We start from the raw sequence: 26,207 nt of genomic DNA, 5'->3' as shown, positions 1-26,207 counted from the left end.
ATGACATATAGGTCACTTCAACTTGTGGAAAATTCCTGATCCACTACAAGTATATTCAAATAAATCTTTCAGAAGTAGGAAATCTTGTTACAAGCTATCCTCATGCATAGTGAACAGGGAAAGGAAGTGGCTAGAACAAGAAGTCTGCTGGAAGGGAGAAATCCAGACTGCTAGTTCTACCACATCACCAACTTTCTGTGGACTCACAGCAAGGGAATTCTTCCAAGAGCTCAATTTCCGCATGTGTAGAATAAGCTGAGGGTGGGCAAGGGTGTTGGGACCGCCCCTAATCTTCATTGCATGGCCCTGGTGCATTTACTATGGGAAATGAGAATTCAGGCTCTGTCTCTGCCCCACCTATGGTAGATGTATGGTCCCTCAAGTCTCCCTTCACCTCAGTAGTCCCATTCATCCAGGCACATCTAGAAGACCAAAATACTATTACTGCTGTAGCAACAGCCTGCAGTGATTAGTTTTACTTTTTCAAGCCAGAGCCCAGCTGTCTGTGAAACATCAAGGACAGGAGGGCTCCATGTTTACAGCTCAACCATGAAGATGAGTTCAGGTGAAGCACATTTGTCAGTTCGTCCTATTCTGACACAGGCCCAAAGACCCGGGCTTGTGGGAAGTGCAAGGAGAAGAGTCAGGACTCTGATAAAAAGATGGGTCTTTTTGAAATATTTGTCCAAGGCTGATTCTTTGCATATATAAAACACTATATTATTTAAGTCGTTTTCACATTAGTGATCTCATTAGGAGCTCAGAGGATAACACTAATTCTGTTTAAGAAATGTAGAAATTAAAACAGAATTATGAATGATATACCAAGTTCACACTATTTGGTGAAAGAGGTGAAGCTAAAACCCTAGGGACCTGACCACAAGCCCAGTCTTACTGCAGCAAATTGGCCCAAACTGTGATCAGGGAACAGTGGTACTGTGGGATGCCAATAAGTGTTCTGCAAAGCAAATAATAAATAAAATTATGGAAGACATTAAAGGCTTCAGGGTCAAAAGAAATTTGGAAAGTTTCCGATTAAACAAAGTCCAGCATTTTACAGGACTTCTCGGAGACTTGAACATATTATTATCACTGCAAAGTTTCAAGAGTTTGGGATATAGCACTTTCGCAAATCAAAAGACCACATGACCCATTTTTAGGGATGTTTGACGCAACTAGTATTCTTGAGGACATGCTTTGAGAAACTTTCCTAGGTCAACTGTGGGTTACATCCAATCGTGAGTGATACCACAGCCCCTTAACCTGGTCATTCTCAAGGCTGAGTGGTATTGCATCTAGGGACCCAGAATTAGAATAGAAGCTCATTTGAAATATGGAAAGTATCTCGTGCTCATAAATAGTCACCAGTGTTATCTTTTTTTGGTTTTGTTGTTGTCGTTATTGTTGTTGGTTTTTGTTGCTTTTTGAGACAGTGTCTTGCTCTGTCTCCCAGGCTGGAGTGCAGTGCCACGATCATAGCTCACTGCAGCCTTGAACTCCTGGGCTCAAACAGTCTTCCCTAGTAGCCGGGACTACAGATGTGTGCCACCATGCCTAGCTAATATTTTTTATTTTGTTGTAGAGATGGAGATCTGACTATGTTGCCCAGGCTGGTCTCGAGTTCCTAGGCTCAAGCAATCCTTCCTCTTTGGCCTTCTAAGGTGCTGGGATTACAGGTATAAGCCCCTGTACCCAGCTTGTCACTAGTACTCTCTAGGGAGGATCATTCTTCCCCACTCTATTGATGTTTGATTTGGCTACATGACTTGCTTTGGCCAAAATATGAGAGTGGACACGACGTGTGGGACTTCTAGGCAGAAGATTTTGAGCCAGCACATGGTTCGCCATGTGCATTTCCCTCTGCCATCATGACCAACCATGGTTCAAATAGAAATAGCTTCATCAGCCTGGGGCCTGGAGTGAGGAAAATATGAAGTAGAGCTGTTGCCAACCCATGATTGGAAATAGCCCTTTGCTGTTGTAAAAGCACTAAGATTTGGGGGCATTTTTTACTAGAGGATAACCTGTGCCAGCCTGACCATTACAATTTCCAAAACATTTATCATCTCATAATTGAGTATTGATACGGTATTTCTACAGAAAACATCTATTCATAATACAGAGTATTTGAAAAGTAATCAGAACTCAGCAGAAAATTCAGTGGTCCTAAATTTAGGAGAGCTGTTTCTAACCTGCTTGCCTTTGATAATGTCTCTGAACTTCCAGTTTTTTAAAAAACGCCAAAACAGTTCACTTCACGTGGTTGATGAGACAAGTAAATGGGAAATATATAAATATATATATACACACACATACATACACTTACATATATGTGTGTATTTTTTAAACTGTAAAGTGTTAAACAAATGTAAGATATGTAATCAGTGTGCTGTCCTGGCTGGACTGGATTTCAGAGCTCCTGCCTTGTCAAACATGAATAGCGTTACCTCCAAGTGGGGAAACAGGAAGTCAAATGCTCTTGATTGCTGTCTGTGGTTCCTTTTCATCATATTCCATAAACTTTATAGGAGACTTTCAAATTAACAAATATTGAAGTTTCTCCTTCTATCAAGATACTTTGGTCTCTAAGTAAAAGAAACCCTGGCTCAGCTGGGCACAGTGGCTCATGCCTGTAATCCCAACACTGGGAGGCCAAGGAGGGTGGATCACCTGCGGTTGGGAGTTCGAGACCAGCCTGGCCAACATGGTGAAACTCCATCTATGCTAAAAATGCAAAAATTAGACTGGTGTGGTTGCAGGCGCCTGTAATCCCAGCTACTTAGGAGGCTGACAGGAGAATCGCTTGAAACGGGGAGACAGGTTTCAGTGAGCCGAGATCACGCTACTGCACTCCAGCCTGGGCAACGGAGCAAGACTCCATCTCAAAAAAAAAAGAAAAGAAGAAAAAAGAAACCCTTGCTCACACAAACTTGAGCAATAAGGATGTATTTCATCTACTAAAACACCATGTCCAGTGGTCAAGTAGTCTATAGACCATCAACAGCTCATTAATGGCAAAAACTCAGACTTTCTCAGACCCTCCTTTCTACCTTCCTCAGCATCAGCTTCCCCCTAAAGCAGTTTTCCTCACGGTCACTAAATGGCTGCTGGAAGAAATCACATCTATAAGCTACACACAAGAGAGAGGAGATACAAACATTTCACCCACACGCGAGTTGTAAGTCTTTCCTCAGTTTGCAAAAAACATGGGCCAAGGACTTGATGGATTAACGGTGGGGAAGTCACCTCAGGAGCTCTGATGAGGATATCAGAACAAAATCAAGGTTTGTTAGTAATGAGGAAAAGAGAAACAGGCAAGAAAGTAATACTCTGAAAAGCAGCTCAACAGAAGAAAATCTAGTACTGCAATGCATTTCCACAGACCCATGAACTGCTTCAGGTTCAGATTTGCAAACCTGATAACTGGGCATAAGTAATATCTCCTAACACTTAGCTTTACCATCTGTTGCTGACCTAACAATTTTACATAATACCGAAAATGCCAGATGGAAGCTACACATTAGCCATGTCCAAGATGTTTCATGCTCACAACATATATGGAATAGCTTTGTTCCATGCACTGTTGAGTTCGTAGTTCTCCACTTATAATTCTGGCCATCGATGGAGAAGGACAACTCCAAAACTTCCCAGTCGCATGCCTCCTTGATGTTTGGAAAGCTGTGCACACCGCTGGCCTCAGAATTTCTATCCATGATAGACTTAGAAGCTACAATCTATTTGGAGCTAGGGAGTGGGGAAGGGATGGCACACATATTTGAAACTGTGTTTTCACAGCAAATACACAGCTTTTAGTTTAGAATTTATGTAATGGTAAAAAAGAACAAAGTTTTCTAAAGATTTTTTAAAAATTTTACTGTATGTAAGATTGAAAAAATGCCAGTCATCCTTATCATAGACAAGAAGTCAGGGAATAGCTATTGCTATGGAGCAAAGGTAATGGAAGAGGTACTAAGGGAAATAAGATTCCTACATAAACCTCCCACCAGGTTGTAGAGACTGGGCATGGTGGCTCATGCCTGTAATCCTAGCACTTTGGGAAGCCAAGATGGGTGGATCGCTTGAGCTCAGGAGTTTGAGACCAGCCTGGGTAACATGATGAAACTTCATCTCTATAAAAAATAGAAAATACTACCCAGGTGTGGTGACACGCTTCTGTGGTCCCAGCTACTCGGGAGGCAGTGGCGGGAGGATCACCTGGGCCCAGGGAGATCTGAGCTGCAGTGAGCCGTGTTCATGCCACTACACTCCAACCCGGGTGACAGAACAAAACCCCTGTCTCTAAAAAAAATAAAATGTATAAAGTACAATCAACAATTTCCACATTTTTATTGTAAGATGTTTTAAACATGTATTAACATACAGAGTGATATAACAGATACCCATGGGCTCAACACTCAGATGTATCAGATGTTAACATTTTGACATTCCCCAGGCCCTCCTCCTGGTTTATACCCTTCCTCTTGCTGTAGAGATGACCCCCACCTGGATCAATCTTCTCCATATTTTGCACTATTACCATAAAAGCATGTATCCACAGTAAGACTCTAGTTTTGAAAATGGCATCCTATCAGGCATTATGAGGAGCTTGCCTTTTCACTGGTGGTTTTGATGAATCTGACCTATGTTGCTCTAGTTCCCTCGTTTGATTTGCTCTGTAATATTCCATCACTGAATATAGTACAATCTACATATCTGTTGTTCGGTTGATGAACATTTAAGTTACTTCCATTTTTCACCATTACATGCTGCAAAAACCAATCTGGTATGTGATTCCCTGTGCACATGTCAGATAACCTCTCTAGGTTACAGATTCACAAAGGTGGAGTGAGAAATTTCATTCCAGCATGATTTATCAACATACCACCAGTGTATGAAAGTTTCTTTTCCTTCATTTTGCAAATCTGTTGGCTGTGAAATGGCATATTCTTGTTTAGTTTGCATTTCCTAAAAACTAGAGAAATAGAGCAACATTCCATTTATTTGGCATTCAAGTTTCCTCTTCTGTGAATTTGCTTTTTCATATATTTTGCCCATTTGGGGTATTTGTCTTTTTCTTGCTGAATTGTAAACATTTTTTTACATATTTTAGATACTAACATTTGTTGATTATATGCATTGCAAATATCTTCTTCCTGTCTATAATTCCTTTTAATTTTAAGGTCCTTTCTTCTTGTATTTAAGTTTATAATTTTAGTGTAGTTATATTTGTCTATCTTTTCCTTAATTAAGGGTTTTGTTTTCTTGTGCTTGTCTGTGAAAGAGTTAAGATTGTAAAGATATTCTCCTTTATTTTATTCCAGAAGTTTACATGGTTTCTTTTGACATTTAAATCTTTGTCTGGAATTTATCTTTGTGTGGTATAAGCTAGTGACTTAATTTTCTTTTCAGAAGAATAACTAATTTCCCAGACTTGTTTGTTGAATAGTTTATACTTTCCCCACTGATTTGTAAGATCTTCTCTGTTGCACATCAAATCTCTATATATGCCTGGATCTGTTTTGTCCAACTCTGCACAAATAGCATGCTATCTAAATTACTATATTTTAAAAAATAAGTCTTGATATTTGGTCGGGCAAGTTTCATGTGTCTTAGCTATTATGGTCTCTCTTTCATCTATGAATGTTAAGGTCAGCTTATCAGTTTCCACAGAAAATCCTGTCTAGATTTTGATTTGAATTACATTGCGTTTGTAGATTAGTTTGAAAAGCATCATCTTCCCGATCTTGTCTTTCCTTTCATAAACTTGCTATATATCTGCATATATTTAGGCCATCTTACACATCTTTCAGTACTCTTTTGTATTTTTCTCCATAAAAGATTTTGCATACCTTGTGTAAATGTATTCTTAGGCATATTACAGGTCATATAACGATGGTAAATGAGAACTTTATTCTAAAATATTTCCTATGCCTATCAACATTTTCTCCACTATTTTTTGCTTTTATGTTTTATACCTATTTTTTTTTTTTTTTTTGTTTTTTTTTTTTTTTTTTTTTGAGACGCAGCTTCGCTCTTGTTGCCCAGGCTGGAGTGCAATGGCGCGATCTTCGCTCACCACAACCTCCACCTCCTGGGTTCAAGCGATTCTCCTGCCTCAGCCTCCAGAATAGCTGGGATTGCAGGCATGCGCCACCACACCCAGCTAATTTTGTGTTTTTAGTAGAGATGGGGTTTCTCCATGTTGGTCAGGCTGGTCTCGAACTCCCGACCTCAGGTGATCCGCCTGCCTCAGCCTCCCAAAGTGCTGGGATTACAGGTGTGAGCCACCATGCCCAGCCTGCTTTTATGTTTTATACCTAATTCTTAAAAGTATTTGCATTTTATTCGTTGCATGATGTGAGATCTGAATGTAACACTTTCCCCCAGAGTCAATTATTTTCAACTCTTTGACAACAATCTCTTGACTCATTGGTTTGTGAGTCTTCCTTTATTATCTGTTATTTTCTCATATATCAGTACTCTTTTTCTACAATCACTTTCTTTTCATTGACGATATATATTCATTTCCATGCCAGTATACGATCTCATTTCTGTAGTTTTTAATGTGTCTGTGTGTGTTTGTGTGTGTATACATAAACACAAAATGTAGAACAATGAAATAATGTGTCTCTTTCTAAAAGAAGTATTAAGAGGCAGGAAGCTTGAGCCTAGGAGTTTGAGACTGCAGTGTGCTACTATGATTGCACCTGTGAATAGCCACTATACTCCAAACTGAGAAACACATTCAGCACATTCAGGTCCCATCTCATGTTTTCTTTTTTTTTCTTTTTCTTTTTCTTTTTTTTTTTTGAGCCTGAGTCTCATTCTGTTGCCCAGGCTGGAGTGCAGTGGTGTGATCTCTGCTCACTGCAACTTCCACCTCCCAGGTTCAAGCGATTCTCCTGTCTCAGCCTTCTGAGTAGCTGGGATTACAGGTGCGCCACCATGCCTGGCTAATTTTTATATTTTTAGTAGAAACGGGGTTTCACCATGTTGGCCAGGCTGGCCAACCAGCCTGACCTCAAACGATCCGCCTGCCTCGGCCTCCCAAAATGCTGGGTTTACAGGCGTGAGCCACCGCACCTGGCCTGAGGTCGCATCTCTAAAAAAATAAAAAGTATTGAACCAGGGTCCTCTCATGTAATTTTTCAAAATTTATATTATACTTTAATCAGAGCAGCTCAATTAATTACTCTTGGAGTGTGTTAAACCAATATGCTAATTTGGGAAAAATTTACCTCGATAATATTCAGTCTTCTTATTCTGTATTCATTCAGTCATCTTATTCTATATTCATTTATTCATGTTTTCTTTTAACTCTCTCAGTAGCAGTTTGTAATTTTCCTCACACAGATTCAGTTTTAAAATTAACATTATGTCTAGACATTTTAGGGTGGAGTGTTGTTTCCCCCCAACACCTCATGTATCTTGGTTAGTTACTTCAGGGAGAGCAGGAGAGCTGATTACTTTTGTTCACTTATCTTTAACCAGCCATTTTACTAAACTCCCATACAGATAGCCACTTTTTAATTCTCTTGGGGCTTCTCAGTAGGCAATTATATCATCTCTAATAATACTTTTTGTTTTCTCATTTCCAATAGCCATGTCCCTGTATCTGTTTTAGAATTGTATTAACTAATACAATGGCAGTAAGGATCTTTGTTTTCTTTCTGATTTTATGGGATCCTGTGTCTATTTTGGTTCTTTGTCCTGTAGTGTGGGTGTTCATTAAAGGACTTCCTTTGTGTTTTATCTGGATTATTCTCCAGGCAGCTGGTAAGCTCCTTGTGAAGACAGCCCATCCTGTTCTAACATGTTTGATACTCTGTGTCTGGTCTCTGCAGCTCCTGGCACACAGCAGGGAACTTGACTAGGGCCTGAAAGAATGTGTCTTATGCTGGATTCTTGGGAGGCCCTAAAAGATCTGCACTGCTTCCTTCTGGATGTGGCCATGTGTTTAGAAACATCTGCTCTCCTAGAAGTCTGGGGTTCCTATTCCAGCTTTGAGCAGACACTTGGGTTTCCCTCACAGGCTACTGTCTGTTGTTGACCACATACTCAGGAATAAATGGAAATTGCAGCAATTATGTCAGTAGGGTTCCAGTATTGACAAACTGAGAGATTCTAAACAGCAAATAGAGATTCTAAACAGAAATACTTACTCGTTATAAAATAGCACATGCAAATTTCCCACCAATCCCATCACCAGAGGTAAACACCACTAACAATTTAGGGTTTGTGTTTATGCGCACTTGTACACATAAATACATGCATTTCTAGATGTGTGTTCTATGGTTTTCAAACATATGCATGTTTGAATAATGTGAGCCCATTTGTGTAACTTCTTTCCAATTTTATGTAAATATTGTTTATTCGTTTTAACAGTTATATATGCCACCATATGGCTAGACTATAATCATCCTTTCTCCTATTAATATATATTTCTAGTTTGTTTCCTTGTGTCTTAAACCAACATATATTTAGGATAGATTTCTAGAATTAGGTTGTCAAAGTATAAGGTAAACTTTTTTTTAATTTAGCTTAATTTTAGCATACTTTCAATTCATTCTTTGACCATAAAAAGTTAGAGTCTGGTCCATGAACCATGACTTATTGGTCTATGGTAAGTACAGACATTAAGATTAAATGTTTAGAAGTATTTATCATAATTTGATATTTCTATGATATCCAAACGTGATTTTTATATTTTACAAAAGCATCAGACTAAAAAAAAAACCTGATTATTTTAAAATAACAACAATAGTAATGCTAAAACAAATTGTGGAAAAGGCCCATTTGGACAATATGGGTTAAGTGATGCCAAAAGCTTTTCACTGCAAAAATCAATATATTTTAGTAGTATCTTAGAAGACATATGAGGGATAAATGAAAAAAAAAAAGTTATTTTTAAAATATGATGTTGAAAACAATATGCTGCATTTGGAGCTGGATATGGGGTATGACCAGTTATATAATAATTTCTTATCAGAAGAAAAAATAAAAGGACCTGATTCTGCACCATGAATAATTGGGAAGCACTGCTTCCATGAGCAGTCAAAGGGAGTTTCCATTTTCTTTTCTAAATCCTCACCTCTAACTCATATTGTCAAAAACTAAAATGTTTGTTTTATAATCTGTTGGTGATAAGCACTCTCACTGTTTTGATGTGAATTTCTGTGATTACTAATGATGTCTGTATCTTGACTGGTTATTTGGGTTTCTTCTTCTTACTTATATCCTTTGTACTCTTTTTTATTGACTTGGAGATTTTTCTTTTTTTTTTCTGGTATCTGTGGATGTCACATTCTTATATTTGAACTCCTCTGTTATTTCAGAAGTAATTTTGTTATACTTTACCCAATAAATTCTATGTGTTGAGAGCGTGAAGAATTGGCCTCTCCTCTAGGCTTCATAATATTTTCTTATTGGGCACTGCTGGTTTAATGATACAGCTATAGTTTTTTGTATAGTTGTCTTTCTTTTGCACTCTCTTATTGCTAATAGTAGTTTTTTTGGGGAATACAATTTTCTCTTTCTCTATACCTCTTTCTTTTCTATTGTTTCCTCACAGCAGTATCATATTTACTGGACATGGCTTTATAAACAATTTCAATTCTGTCAGTAATGCACATCATGGTCCATAGTCGGTTGACCTGTCATCATAGTCTGTATCGTGGTCAAAAAACAAAATGAAACAAAGCAAAAACAAAATAAAACAAAGCAAAACACAGTTTAAAACTGAAAAATTGCTGTTCATTAAGTCGAGGTTATTTAGAAAAGGAAATTGTTCGGGATTCCCGTAGGGTCAGTCTCTGATATCAGGACTGTTGATTCTCTCAAACAATAATGCTGTCCGGTCTCTTCAGAGGCTTTCTGATTTGGCACTGTTCCTATCCTTTGTCCGGGACTTTTCTCCACACCCTTTCTCTTAAGCCAAATGGCAGGTCAAATGAAGCCCTGAAATACAGCCTTCTGTGGGTGTTGAAGTGGGGGATGATTGTGGTCGGCCCTAGGAAGTTGGGCATGCATGTCACAGATTTAAAAAGTACTGCTGGCTGGCAAGCTGACAGAGAGCAAAATGTGCACATGGAAGCAAATGAACAGCTTCAAGTGATCAAATGTCAGTGCAGACAGCAGGTGATGAGGGTGGCTCACACCACCTGCTGGAGCACAGCTGTCAGAAAGGAGCCATGTGTGGGGCCACAGGCAGTGCCAACCCAACAGGTGAAAGCCCAGGACAGAGAAGAGCCCAGAAGCTCTGAGGCAGACATTTGGGTCACAGCCTGGGATGCACAGTCATGCCTTGTGCCCAAAATGAAATGCCAGCAAGTGTTTCTCTCTCTCTATTCTCAAAAGATCTCTTCCTCATGTATCTTAATTAGTTACGATTTGGGGTCTTGGGGCAGCCTCTTGAGTCCCATCAGACATAATAAGGTCTACAGCCAGGGTCATTGGCCTGACTTCCAGTATTATGAAAGGTCAAAAAGTCCCACATGTCCTAACTACAAGGCAGGCTCCAGTGAAGACAAGCTGTTACGTGAGACACAGTATTTTTGCAGAGACATAAAGGACAGAGGTCAGTTGCGAGGGCAAGCATGGACCCAGCATCGAACCAGCAAGGCACAGGTTAAGTGAGACACTGAGCAGGGCCCAGTTCTGTTCAGCAGCAAAGCAGAAATCACCTGACAAATCCAAAAGTCACATCAGAAGGGGTTAACTGGGAAAGACAGCTCAGGAACTAGGGTGTTACACAGTCTGTCCATAGGCTACTTTTTACAGGCCCAAAGTCCCATCACCATGGACAAATTTTGATGGTTGCTTTAAATATGCTCATTTGTGAATCCAGTGTCTGATGAATAAGGTGTGGTCTGTTGATATGTGGGGGCCTGTAATTAAGTGGAATATAAAATAGTAAATCATTTTGACCGTTAGCAAAGTTTCTCTTTGTTCATTTAATGAAAATGCTCAGTATTGGCAAAAGAGCAGAGAAACAGGTGTCCTCGTATACAACATATGAGAGGTAAACTGAGGCCTTTCCAAGGAGTAATGTGGTGACTAGAATTAAAACCCTTTCAACGCACATATCTTTTAATGTAGCAACTCCATTTCTATGAACATAACGTAACATATATATAATAGTTTAAGTGCAGGCTGGATGCGGTGGCTCACGGCTGTAATCCCAACACTTTCGGAGGCTGAGGAGGAGGATTGCTTAAGCTCAGGAGATCGAGACCAGCCTGGCCAACAAAGTGAGACTGCCTCTCTACAAAACAAATGGAAAAAAAAAAAATTTAGCCAGGCGTGGTAGAGTACACCTATAGTCCCAGCTACTCAGCGAGGCAGAAGGAGTGCTTGAGCCCGGAAGGTCAAGGCTGCAGTGAGTTGTGATTGCACCACTGCGTTTCAGCCTAGGAGACACAGAGTGAGATCTTGTCTCAAAAAAAAAAAAAAAAACGTCTAAGTGCAAAGATGTTTGGTGCTCTGTTATATATAACAGCAAAATATGACACCACTGAAGCAAGATAGATTCTTCACACCACTGCCCTCAGTCCCTTGCCCTTAGTACACCTATGGTGGACAGTTTCATGCATGGTTCCAGCCTTTCACTGTGGGCTTACCTTGCTGTCTCAAGGCTTTTCTGCTTCAGAGTTTTCTTGGATGCCACAGAAGGCCATTCTGCCTGTGTTGGATGTGGCACAGAAAAGTGGGGTAGTTAATATTCGCAGGGGACCACAGTCCACCAATGAGAGAAAGAAATGGAGGATAAATTCTCCAACCTCTCCATCCAGAGACCATTTTGAGGACTATTCTATATGATTCCTCCGAGGGACCCCATGGGATTGAGCTTCAGTTGCCCACAGTGATCAGTAGCTCACTAACACAGCTTTGTGGCTTCCTTGACTTACTCTCCCCACCCCTCTCTTCTACTGCTCTCATATAAATTACTTGCAAATCCTTGTCTTAGATCTCAGACTTTACTTTCAAGGGAACCCAAATCATGAGTCAATCTAAACATCAGAAATAGGGGTTAGATTAACAAGGGTACATTCATACAATGGAATATAAAGCAGCCATTAAAATTACCTCAGATCCAAGGAAAAAGAAAGCATATGGCCTCACAAACATGTGTACATAAATGTTAAAAGAAGATGTATTTCTAATAGCCCCCAAAACTGGAAACAATACAAATGTCCATATTTGCATGTGAGTGGATAAATAAATTGTGGTATATCCATACAACGGAATATTCTTCAGTGATAAAAGGGATTGAACTATTGATACAGGCAACAATGTGAACCTCAAAATAAGTATGCTGAGTGAAAGAATACGGACACAAAGAATGCCTAGTATAATATTCCATTTATATAAAATTCTTTTTTGTTGTTGTTGTTGTTTTTTAAGATGGAGTCTTGCTGTGTCACCCATACTGAAGTGCAGTGGCATAATCTCGACTCACTGCAACCCCCACTTCCTGGGTTCAAGCGGTTCTCCTGCCTCAGCCTCCCGAGTAGCTGGGATTATAGGCACCTGCCACCACGCCCAGCTAATTTTTGTATTTATAGTAGAGACAGGGTGTCACCATGTTGGCCAGGTTGGTCTCAAACTGCTGATCTCAGGTGATCCACCTGCCTTGGCCTCCCATAGTGCTGGGATTACAGATGTAAGCCATTGTGCCTGGCCCATTTATATAAAATTCTAATGAAAACTAATCTATACTGACAGAAAGCATTTCAGTGGTTACCTGGAGTAGGGGTTGGGGTGGGTGCAGACAGAAAGAAGAAAGTGGGATTACAAAGAGGCACAAGAAAACTTCTAGGGGAGATGGACATGTTCATTATCTTGATTGCAGTGTTGGTTTCATGGGTATATGCATAGGTTAAAACTTACCAAAATATACCCTTTAACTATGTGTGGCTTACTTTTTGCCAATTATACCTCAGTAAGTTTGTTAAAGATGAAAAATTACCTTGGATAAAAATAATTAATGACATTAAAATTATTCATGTTAAAGTATTAGGTTGAAATAAAAGGCTAGCTTTAAATCAATATTTATGAGCATAGATATCCATACAAATTCATAGATTAATGATCAAAATGGAAAAGTCCAAAACGTTGCTAGTGTTCATCTCAGAGTCTGGGATGACAACCGTTTTCATTTTTTTCTTTTCATATACCTGTATCTTCCAAATACTGGTAAATATATACTACTTCTGTAAAATGGAAAATCGATAGATAAAACACAACACAAGGTTATCTTATGCTACATGCTAGGAAAATGGTAGGGGTCAAAGATTTTTCAAATTTGTTGTTTTAGAGCCCTGGGAGTTTCATGAAAGTGCTTCAGGGATTATCCCAGGAGGAAAATTAGAATACATAGGCCAGTGTCTTCATGGCACCTCTAAATAGAGCAGCTGTTTTCATTTAAGGAAGAAATATGAAGGTCCGAAGAAGGCTAATTACTGGGGCCTGGAGCAGTTATGGAATGCTTTGAGGTTAAGACAGAAGTGAGCAGGAAAGATAGGCCTTGACTAAGCAAAGAACAAAAAGTGAGTCTTCTAGAAAAGTCTGAGCAAAATTACTAATGGCACCTGTTACCCTCTGTAGCATATTTTTTTCTGCTTCCATTACTATTCAAGTCTTCACTCAAATGAGAACTTACCACTGCAAAACATCTGGGCAAATTCTAGGCCTACTCAAAATCACTTGGGTTAGGAATCCAAGGGACTCAATAGCACTGCCATGGGTGCCGGTGGGAACACTAAAAAGGAGTGGACTTTATCTCCCTTCCCAATCTCCATCAGATCCCCTTCCCCAGTTTTGATGTGTACCACTAATATTTTCTCAAAGTAATATGAATTTCTTTGCTAACATAACTAAAAAGCCCTGCCAGCCTTTCAAATAGGTCTTTGTTCTCCTAGAGCTGCCATGGAAAGAACTGAAAATCTAGAAGGACCACATTGAGTCATTGTCCTCATGTGAAATTCTCCAAGAGCCTTTTGAGATGCCAGAAAGACCTTCTACTGGTGTTCTTTTCTCCCTTTAGCAGCCCTTGAGCCTGTTGCAATAAACTCTTACCTTTTATGGAATCAACCAAATGAGGCATAGGGAGGGCATGTGGCATGAACTACTGCCAAGGCATGCATGAGGCAATGAGCTGCCTTTGCAAAGATTCATCCCAAAGTCCATGAGGCAGCATGTGCTCCTTGGACCATGAGGAGGGAGAAAGGGATGTGCACTGGGGCTTACTGTCTCCTCCATCCTCATAATCCTAGCTCAAAGTGTCTTTGCTAGCGTTGAAATCTGACTGTCTTGTTAGGTCGATGTTTCGAAGACAATCAAAAGTATGTGACAGGCCAAGGCTTGCCAAGGAATAGAAAAACAGTGGATTTGTTTCCTGGCTGATAGCCAGCTGCAAGTCCTTCTTAAATGACAGCCAAGAAGCAGAAATCAGGTACAGTAGAATCCTATCCATGGAGAGATTGTCTCTACAAAGTGCTATACTTCAAGTTAAATGGTCACAGACAATTCGGCTTCAGAATAACTTAAAACAGCATTTCCATCTGCTTGAACCCAGGTTCCAATTAAAACAGAGAAGTATTAGTCTAACCCAGTCCTTCACTGTTACCAGCTAAGACATGCTCTGGAAGATTTAAAAAGCAACACAGCTGGCTGGGCGCGGTGGCTCAAGCCTGTAATCCCAGCACTTTGGGAGGCCGAGACGGGCGGATCACGAGGTCAGGAGATCAAGACCATCCTGGCTAACACGGTGAAACCCCGTCTCTACTAAAAAATACAAAAAAACTAGCTGGGCGAGGTGGTGGGCGCCTGCAGTCCCAGCTACTCGGGAGGGTGAGGCAGGAGAATGGCGTGAACCCAGGAGGCGGAGCTTGCAGTGAGCTGAGATCCAGCCACTGCACTCCAGCCTGGGCGACAAAGAGACTCCGTCTCAAAAAAAAGAAAGAAAAAAAAAAAAAGCAACAGCCATGAACTGAGGAATGGGTTTCTGATTTACTTACAGAAAATACAGTTTATTTTCTTCTTCCTAGAGAGAGACAATCCTGTTAAAATCAGTTTTATATGTAGCCTGTAGGACCAAGAAAAAGTAGCAGTTGAATGTATTAATATTTCTTAGTTTAGATGAGAGTGAATAGTTAAAATAAATTTAGCTTTATCAAATAAACAACTATTCCCTTCAATAACTTTATTTATTTATTTATTTATTTATTTATTTATTTATTTATTTATTGAGACAGGGTCTTTCTCTGTCACCCAGGCTGGAGTGCAGTGGCACAATCATGGCTCACTGTGCAGCCTTGAACTCTTGGGCTCAAGCCATCCGCTCCCCTCAGCCTCCCAAGTAGCTGGGTCTATAGGCGTGTGACACCACGCCTGGCTAACTGGTGGCACTTGCCTGTAGTATGCTGAAGTGCCAGTAACTTTAACATAGTGTTTGCATTTGTGGCTGCTTATTTCCTAAGTGGATGCTTCTTAGCCTTTCATATACATGTGGAAAATGACCACATTTTTAGGACACACTAGGGTAAAGGAATAGGGCTGCTCACAGGAGGCCCCACCTGGCCACTCCAGGGATTGGGAGATCAGTATCTCTCCAGGCTGAGATCCCCATCAGTTTCCAGGTGGCTGGTTCCTGAGTTTTAGAGCAGGCATTGTCAACCTTGGCCACATATTGGACTCACCTAAGGAACTTTAAAATATGCATGACCTGGTCCCACCCCAGAGGTCCTAATTAATTGGTCTGGGATATGGCCTAGGCCTCAGGATTTGAAAAAACTCTTCTGGTAATACTGATGGCCAGCCATGATTGAGAAGCACTGTTGCAAATTAAGTTGTATTGGAACACAGCCACCATTTGGTTACATACTGCCTATGGTGGCTCTCAGGCTACCACAGAAGAGTTCAGTAGTTACAACGGAGATTTTATAACCTGAAAAACAAAAAATATTTACTATCTACTTCTTTACAGGAAGTGTTTGCTGAGCCTGTTTTAAAGGGAAGCTTCAGGAGGACTTTCAGTGTCATGTGAGAAATAGTTTTACAAGGATTTTTGCTCAAGGTAGTGACAGAATTCTCATAAGGGACTCTCACAGGGACAAAATATTCAAAGTACACAAACATTCAGGTACCGCGAAGGTAAATGAGCATTCACAGCCTTTCTTATTTTCCCCTTGCCTTACAAGGCACATGCTGTTTTCAAGTTTTTGTTGAACCAGACGAGAGGTAGCAATAGGGAAGTCAGGAGAAAGGAAAGACTAGGCTGGTTTATGTTAGGAAAAGCAGGGAGCTGCTCTTAGGAAGAAACGATCCCGAAAAGAAAAAGCTACAAGTCAGAGGACAGGCAGGGATAAGTGAGCTTCAGGGAAGAGTTTGGGGAAGTTTCTAGAGATGGGTGACTAGAGAGCTGTCACCCTGTGTTGAGTGGCACTGCAGAGGTTAATGGTTTTGTTGATTTTTAGAAATGGGGCTGTGTGATATGAATCATACCCCCCTTAGTCTAAAAGATTTCTGTGAAGTTATATACATTTTCCATACTTTTTTAGATGTCAGATTAGTCTTTTTGCAGTGAAACTGTACTATGATTGGCCACAATGGAAGCTGGAAATATTGGGCTACAGGATGAACATGCCTTAAAACTACCAATTCTTGACAGCATCATAATAGTTGGAATAGCACATCTAAGAGTTAGCAGCAGGAAAATAAAAAAGGAATGAGATGGGAGTCTGAAAGCTTACAAATGGCAGCCTGATATTGCTGGGTCAATTTTCCCAACTCTAAGCTCTAAGTATCTCTGATAGGAACCTGTGGAGAGGAGCGTCTGCTCTCCTCTTGGCCACTGGAGCCCAAGATCACAAAGTTCACACTTCCATTTATTGTGAAGAATAGAACACCAGCACTTAAGTGATTGTCCAAACCAACATCACCAAAGCAACAGCCTTGCATAACACCCTTGCCAATACTCAGAATCAAGGGTCTTAAAAAATGAAGAAAAGTAACTGAAATTAATGCAAATACTTGCACCTAAAGAAGCCTTTCCAGAATTATTAGCAAACACTCCACTCATTCCCTGGCTTGGCAATTCTCCCAAAAACAGAGGAGGGACTTACGTGCCTGCATTCCTCAAGACCCTGTATGGCCTGGTGAACTTGGAGGTTATCTAGGACCAAGGTAAATCATGTGGCTGGGCAGCCTGAGAACAAGGATTAAATCAGAAGTCAGAGGCAGCAAGCATATCTGGGCTGTTTTACGGTATCCCAGCATCCTGGACTGACAACATGAGCTGGTATTTATCTCTCCAGTTCAGATACCAGTAGCCAGACATTCTCATTGATTTATCATCATCATCTTCTTCCCATAGGTTGGACTGTGAGAACATCTAACTCAAAAGAGCACTGCCGTAAAATATTGTAGGAAATGTACAGGCATTGAGTGCATTTCAAAAGAACAATCCTTCAGTTTCAACTATTTTTCTATTTGTTTGTAATTGCTTATCTATGTACATGCTTATCGTATTGTGTCATAAATGTGGAAAGCCTTCATTGCCTGAGCGTAATTTGTTTCTGAAAAAGTCCATTTAAAATTAAACCACCTGTAACATTCCCAGTGGGTCAGCAAAGAAAACCAGTACCACATCACATAGGACCCAGCAACTAGGAAGAGAAATATCAGTTAGGACAGAATACTCAAGAGCAAAGGAGGCATATGACAACATGAATGCAACAACCATAAGCACACTTAAGGAGACTCAAGAGTACAAAGAAAAAAGTTTCTGGAGTTAGAAAGAAAAACTAAAGTGAAGAAGAGGCTAACGTTTTTGATATTTGAATTAAAGGCATGGGTGAGCAATATAGAAAAAAGTTAATCCACCCAAAATAGAAACCAAATGTCACAGTAAGTACTGGAAAAAAGATTAGACTAGGATTTTATTCTAAAAAGAAAAGCAATTTGTTTTAAAAAGTAGGAAAATACATTTATATTTTCTTATTTGTGAAAAATTCAGGATATAATTGCCATATCCTAACTCTTAAAATGAACAGCAATGACATAAGTGTTGATTTTTCTTTTGGCACAGTTTTTCTGGCAAAAGTGTATGATAGTTTTGTGCACCCTGCCTTCACAGTTGACTTTTGTGCACAGTCATAAGTAAGGTCATCTGTACAAAAACATTGGAGGTTTCACCAGTTTCCCCACAGACCTCTCCAAAGCCTTTGATATTCAAATTGATTTTTTGACTCCCATCTTCTGACATCATCCCTGTTAAGTTTCTCTTTTTCCCAAATTAACTTTACCTGATTCTTATTTTGGCTTTGCCAATGATTTGAGCCATTCTCCAGCATCATCAGCTTTTTGAACTCCTTCATGTTAGCAACATTTGTGATTTCAGTTTAACAACTGTTTTCATTGCATCATTAGATTTTACAACAGCCACATTCAATGGCACAGTTACTTACGAAGCTCCTTTGCTAGACTATGAACTCTTCAATGAAGAAGCTGTGACTTACCTTCTACCACCAATGATTGCCATAAAGGAGGTACCGATTAGTATTAGCTGAATTTAATGGCTTTTCATTTAAGGTCTTCATCTTTAAATATTGACTAGCATAGATACTCACACAATATTGATTGAGGACAAACTTTATTAAGTGGTTAATTCCTTAGCATATTTTTTAAATGTTATGTTGACTTTTGCTTCCCTGTCTCATCTGTGAGTACCTAGATAAGTATTTGGACCACTAGCACGCACTGATATTATTTAATTAACAGCCTCTTTAATGGAGAAGCTGTGACTTATTCATCTTCTACCTCCAATGACTGCCATCAAGTAGGTATCAATTAACAGTATTGCACTGAATGTCTTTTCATTTACAATCTTCATCTTTCAGTATTTCCAGGCCAACCAGAAATACATCATAAGCAGCACATAGCTCAATTAAATCATTGGCAAGATTAGAAAGACAGTCTAGAAGTAACTTTGGGCACACACAGAGTATTTCACAAATGTTATTTGAATTGACAAATGAATCTTCAAACAAGACAGAAAAGGTTTTATTTTACCTATAATTTTGCATGGAAGTCTTGGGTAACCAGAGTAATTGTCGGTTTTCCTTCCTTCTCTCCCTCCCTCCCTCTCTCCCTCCCTCCCTTCCTTCCTTCCTTCTCCCTTTTCCCCCTTCCCCCTTATTTTCTTCTTTATTTCTTTCACTCTTTCAGTATAAAGAGGTTATCATCCTGAAGGAACAAGACAATTGACTTGCAAGGGCCAAATAAGTCAACGTCCACGATAATAGAGAGTCAAGATGACCCCCAAAGAAAGGAAATTTGCTAATCTGGGTGTTACTTGCTCTCCATCCAATAGAGAGAGTCTTTAATATGTTCATTCATCCCTCCAGTCTTCAGGAGCTTTTCCAGCTATCTGGCTTGCTTGCTGACCCTTGCCCTTTCAGGTAGCAGCCATAAATGCAAAGCTCTCAAATAGGAAAGTCTGTTGGTCTCAGAAGGCCTACTCTAGGCAAGGTTAGGAAGATGGTAGATAATGATCCTTTCGCATCTCCCGAGAATTTAAATACACAAATTAAAAAGCACATTAACTCTTTGTTTAAAAAGAAAAACAAAATGTCATCAAAGGCAGGCTTGATTCAAATGCAGTTTAGGCTAATGAAGGAGCTGTGTCCTTTCACTATTTGTTCTGGGAGCTTTTCAATCAGTTAGCATTGGCAAAGCTTCTGAACAAAGACAGTAATTACCAGATAAAAATTGCCTTCAGTGCATTGTCTAACTGTGTTCAGTTTGGCATGAATGGATTTATGATCCTTTCATTCCAATAGGAACTACCAGTCCGCCTTTCACTTCAAATAGCCTATTCATCTCGGCATAAAAACAGCTAAAATATACTAGCAGAATATGCTGCCTCTGCAACCCAAGCTGCACACAGCAGGAGTCAGCTTCTTCCAACAGGCACAAATATAGCTGGCTTTGAAAAACTATAAAACAAAGGCTCTAGAAAACTCTTGCATAATTTTTTTAAAAACAGCAATTATTTGGTTCCAGTTCCTTTTACTACTCTGTATCTTTTATCCAAAATTAAATTAATTCCATTGTGTATAAAATGGTCAAAACCACAAATTACAGCAGGGAATTTATGCTTAAATAATGATCTGTGGTTGCTATTCAGATACATAGATTAATACTTTCTATTCCTTAGGGGGAAATGACAGAGAGAGGTGTTTTTGTTTTGTTTTGCTTTGTTTTTAATAGTTAAGGCATAAAGAATCACTTTATCAGAAATAACTTAATTGGTGGCAATTTACTTTACTCCCAACATCCATCTGCAGTGCATTATCTGTTCTACCCTCTATCCCGTGCGTGAGGTAAATTTCTATGGACGCACAAACCACGTATTAGAAGCACAGAGTAGTACTCATAAAGGAAGTTTCTATAGAAAATTAAGACCTTCATGCAGAACTTTGTGCTGCAATAATATAATACAGTGCATGCTAAAATGTTGACCTGAGACTGTCTTCAAGTATGGTGGTTTCAAGATCAGTTCCAATCACAACTTTCTCATTGGTCAGCATCACATGATGTCTTCATGGTGGTATGAGTTTTGCAATTGATCCCGTTGGCTTTGGTTATCAACAATGTTTCATCGGATGTATAAGAACTGCTCATGTTGGTTTGTCCCAAATGCATCCTAGAAATGATAACTATTTAACTAACACAAGTATATAACTGTAACAGAGTGGAGTCCTGAAAAGGTACTCTCCAAAATTTGACAGACTTGTTTCCATGCCTTGACCTGTTACTAAGTCTATATATGAGTAACTCTCTTTACTTCTATTGAACTTCAGGATGCTATTATTAAAAACTAGAGGAGGGAGTTGGTCCAGAATATTCCTTTTGTCTCAAAGTATTTCATGGAGAGATGTGCTGATAAGATACACCATGCATATGCTTGTTACTATGCCCTGCTGGAAGAATCAAGCCTCTGAGAATCCCTGCAATAAATAAATTTGTTTAACTTTTTAGCACAGCATTTTAAGAATTTATATGACTAATGAACTCCTTTTTTTCTTTAGTGGAACAGTCCTAACATTCCCACCCTGATTGTTTCTCAAACGCACTTGTGGAAGCACTAAACTAGAGTGTCTGCAAGCTCCCTTCCAGACCTAATCTAATTCTAGGCTCAGTCCCCACTTTGTGGACTAATGGCAATGAACCCCCATCATGACCAGTTGCTAGAGAGTCAGAATTTTTTAATGCAGTGCAATTTTTTCCAGCCTCCAACATTCATAGGGACACAAAAGACATCTCTCTCCCTATTCTTCATCCTCCAAGTACACAGAAAGTATCTATAATCACCAAAGAGAGTCCAGGGCCCTTAGTCATGTAAATCTACGTTATTTAAGTGTGTTCTTGTTTGTGGTCCCTTGGTAGATGTAGATTAAGGCTCAGCCCTGAGTAATTTGAATATATATGGAGTAATGATACTTTGCCTTGTCTATTTCTTGCCTTTTGACATCAATACAAATTATACCTTTAAAAAATCTACCCAAACACCATAATCTCCACCTTTAACTTCCCAACAACTCTCTCACAGATTTTGTCAAGACTTTGCTGACAAATCTGTTTTAAATCCCAGTTGCTCCCATTTTTGCTCACTCCCACTTTTTTTATTCTCTCATATGCCCAGAGAACAACTGTCAGCTACCACCCATGTAACAGTGGTTTCCATATTCAAAGTCTAATTCTCCATTAGCATTCTGTTCTTCATTTCATTTACCATTTCTTCTAGAATTCCACCATCCTAACTTCTAATGGCTTTGATTGCTTTTCTCTGGATTTTCTCCAAGTTCTACATCTCTCCCTTGAACTAAAGTTCCCAATTTGAACACAGTGCTTCCATGGAGATATGACTAATAATGCATTGGCTCTTAAATCTGGCTGAACATCAGAATCATATTTTTTGAAACTATGGATTACTGAGCCCACACAGCCATGTACAAAACATTAAATTGTTATTTTTGATTCCTATACTTGTTAAACAACAGGATCCAATTAAGCTAAAGAAGAGCTTCAACCTATTTTCTCACCACTTCCGTGATCATGAACAACCAGTCACAGTGGGTCTCCCTCCAACATTAACTTCCCATGGTTGATAAAGCTTTCAGGAAAGAGAGTTATCATATCACAAATACCACAATGATTTTTATCTGAATGGCTTCCCTCCAACATTCCAGATCCATCTAAATTTTTACCTCATTGGAAGGTCTTTCCTGACCCATGCAACTCAACAAAAAACCCTCACAGTTTTTATATGCTTTGTTGGGGATTGACCCATCTTGCATTGCATTGCTAGCATAGTATGTCTAGCATGGGCATGCCTTCTGAAGTTTGCAACTTCCCATCAAGGAAACAGGAAAATGCCACTGGCAATGAGCTGAAGACTGATTTACTCTACCAGGCATGACTTTAATGACTAACGATTTGTACACCCTTTAGAAGCTTTTAGATTGTAGAGCCCCTTACTGTTGTATTTGTCTTCTGACTCCAGTCCTGGGGATGAATCTGTTTCAGTTAAAATTAACATTTTTGTTTCAGTTAAAATTAACATTTCATACAAGTCTTCACTATATTCCTCTGCATACATTTCCCACCAAATAACAGCTAGAATGAAGGTCCCCTCAACTTTGAGGACAGAACATTTATAACCTCCCTATCACCACCACAAGATGTAGCATATACTAGCTATTTTTTCAAAAATTTTTTCCCAAATAGACTGCATGCATTCTGAAAGGAAGTGTTGTGTCTTAAAATTTTTGCATTTCTTATAGGGCACTGTACCTAGTAAATAGTCTTCAGTAAATACACCATCAGAATGCAAAAATCAAAGTAACTTAGGGAATAAGCATTCTAACCTCTCATTTTATAGATGAAAAAAATTTTTGAAAAAATAGCTAGTATATGCTACATCTTGTGGTGGTGATAGGGAGGTTATAAATGTTCTGTCCTCAAAGTTGAGGGGACCTTCATTGTAGCTGTTATTTGGTGGGAAATGTATGCAGAGGAATATAGTGAAGACTTGTATGAAATGTTAATTTTAACTGAAACAAAAATGTTAATTTTAACTGAAACAGATTCATCCCCAGGGCTGGGGTCAGAAGACAAATACAATAGTAAGATGTGATCACTTTCATTGACTTCAGCTGGAAACAGGTTCAGAGAATTGAAATGATTTGCCCAGATAAAAGTACATAGTCAAAACTAGATCTCAGACTACTCTATTCCCCGGGCTGTTTTTGTTTACTCCATGTATCCTCTGTTAATTGACCGGATTGATTGATTGACTTCCTAGCTCTATCATCAGGAAGTCAAAGTAAAACTCCACCATTGAACACTTGAAAGGCATGTCTTCAGAAGGGTGGGATTTCCCATCAAAGAAACAGAAAAATGCCATTGGCAATGAGCTGAAGACTGACTTTGATTTACCCCACCAAGCATGATTTTAATGACTACTTGTACAAACATGTAGGTACATCAGTATTGGGTAGATTCATAGTGTTAGGATAAATTAGGTAATTGAGTACAAAATACGGGCACAAGCTAGACCAGGTCCAAACACCTGGCCTCATATCAGTTGAAACCATCATATCAAGAATAAACAGTAGAAAGACGTCATCACTTTCATTGACTTCAGCTGGAAACATTTACAATCCAATTTCAATTTAGCAAGATTTCATCAGAAGGTATCTTCCACAAATTGAGGTCCATCTTATTTGAATTATTTGTGTGTATGTGTAGTTTGGAACATCTTAAGTGTTATTGCTGCTACTGTGGTTTCTATCACTGTTTGATGCTGGGACTCTTAAGCTCCAACCACGTTTTCACCCAGCTGAGTTGCCTTCTTATCACCCCTTTCTGGTGAGTAAGATCATCTAGATAGATTCCCCAAAAGAAATACCCAGTGAGGGAGGGCAATAAGCAGGGCCACAAACCAGTCCTCATGAACCCAGGCCCTGAGCATAAAAGGCTATTTGATACACATGTAAAGGAATTTGGAGGTGGGGTAGACAGCAACTGAATCTTTAACTTGTAGAATATATTCTTTAGAAATGGCTCCCCGAACCATGCTAAACCCCATAAGTTGCCCAGACACTGAAAACCCAAAAGAAAGGCTTCCCCTGTTAGTTAAGGTCAGGGAAGCAGAGGCGTTTCTCAGAAAATGTGTAGCTTCTTTGGCATTATGAGCCTGAAAAAAACTTTTCAAGCCCAACTGCGAATGAGTCAGCAGAGTTTTTCAGAACAGCCAAGGAGAGAATGCTTTCCTTAGGAGACTATTTATTTGGTTGCTACATAATACTGTAATTAGGAGTAAGAATGAGTGAAACTATTCGGAAAAAGTGATAGCAGCTTGAAAGCTTCACCCACCCCTGACCTAATGGAGGAGGAAACATTACAGTTCTGGGTAGTTCATTATTTTGAGGGGGTGGAAGAAAGTGACATCAACCAAAGTATTCTTATAAAATCTTTGAGTATTGGCCCAGATATCACCCTTATATGATATCACCCTTATAAGGTCAAGATTATAGAACAAATGAATTGGTTCAACATTTAAATAAACCCTTGATATTTAAAGGTATCAAATATGCCCAATGTGACTCCCAATATGTTTAAAAAAAAAAAAGATCGAGAGCAAAATCTAGCCAAAATAGAAATTAATATGGCTTAGAAACATCTTTCCTCATTTTCTAAATGTTTCCATATCTGGCAAAATGACCAGAGTGGAGGGTGAATGCTTTCAGCATGCTCAAAATTCAAACTCTAAGTTTAAGTGATTACTTAAGAGGCTTTAGTCTCTGAAATCCACCTGTCCTCACATGACATCATTAAATGTTTGCTTCTTAGGCTACTTCTTCTCTCTTCTTGGTCATCAATTGCTCCAACTAAACTGGATCATTCCCATCAGCATACATACACCAGCATGTATTTATCATCAGGTTAAAACAAATAGCAACTCATGGTCAACTTCATTTCATTTATACCCTTCCCTCTGAACTATTTTGGGTTTTTGCTTGTTTGTTCGTTTTTGTTTTGTTTTGTTTTGTTTTTGAAACAGGATCTTGCTTTGTTGCCCAGGCTGGAATGCAGTGGCATGAACCTGGCTAACTGCAGCCTCAGTCTCCTAGGTTCAAGTGATCCTCCTGCCTCAGCCACCCAAGTAGCTGGCACCACAGGCATGCACTACCATACGTGGCTAATTTTTGTATTTTTTTTTTTTTTGTAGAGACAGGGTTTCACCATGTTGCCCAGGCTAACCTCCAACTCCTGGGCTCAAGCGATCCCCCTGCCTCAGCATCCCAAAGTGCTGGGATTACAGGCATGAGCCACTGTGCCCAGCCCCTCTGAGTTATTGTGAATTACTTTCCAGACATTGGATTGTTTTATTCATAAATAGTTAAGCATTTATCTCTAAAGATAAAGATCATTTTTGAAAATATAACCATAACACACTTATCCCACCTAAAAATATTAGCAGCTTTAATTTAACAATGTTCGTAAAGAAAGTCTATTACTTACAGAGAACTAGAAAAAGAGACAAAGAGCACTGGTTCTTTTCTTTGGGCATTTGCTTAAAGAACATCACATGCCCACCTAAACAGGGTCCGCCTCTCTGTATTCTATCATTAGGAGCAGCAGGACATCTGGGGTTGAGAAGATGGAGAGAGCATCTTTATATAACGTTGCAATCTGGAAGTATCACTCTCAAAAAGGTAAGTTTTTAGGTTATTTTTAGTTTGGTTTGCAATTTAAAAAAAAAATCCTTCATTGAACTCTGACTCTGCAGATTCTAGAAAATAGAATATTGTGGGCAAGACTGGCTTCAAAAGTTTTACGGCTTAATAGAAAAAGAAGGTGGGCAGACCTGGTGAAAATCTTTGTAAGGTCATGTATGCCTCCCATGCCCAGTATTTGCCACGCACTCTCTTTTTTTTTTTTTTTTCCAGACAGGGTCCTGCTCTGTTGCCCAGGCTGGAGAGATCAAAGTAAAATTTTTTGATTTCTGGGGTGAGCCTTCATCCAGGTCAAAATATTCTGGAAGAAGGCTTGCCTGGCACCTGGAATTCCATACCCTCATGCTCTCCTTTTCACAGAACAGCATTTGTCAGATTTATTGACAGCATAGCAGTGGCATA

At 39.4% G+C, this 26,207-nt stretch overlaps 1 long non-coding RNA gene across 1 annotated transcript in view; it reads left to right on the top strand.

Moving 5' to 3' along the window:
• The window catches only part of LOC111531638, a 44,853-nt gene extending 19,088 nt beyond the window's left edge, over window positions 1-25,765 (top strand). Inside the window, exon 6 of the long non-coding RNA XR_002728343.1 lies at window positions 25,702-25,765. This is a non-coding gene — a long non-coding RNA (uncharacterized LOC111531638). The remainder of the gene's footprint in view (window positions 1-25,701) is intronic.
• Window positions 25,766-26,207: the final 442 nt, after the last annotated feature.

Source organism: Piliocolobus tephrosceles, chromosome Y (genome assembly GCF_002776525.5).
Source record: "Piliocolobus tephrosceles isolate RC106 chromosome Y, ASM277652v3, whole genome shotgun sequence".
Lineage (NCBI taxonomy): Eukaryota > Metazoa > Chordata > Mammalia > Primates > Cercopithecidae > Piliocolobus > Piliocolobus tephrosceles.
Note: the sequence above shows the minus strand (reverse complement) of the source record. Positions and strands in the feature narration are given on the sequence as shown.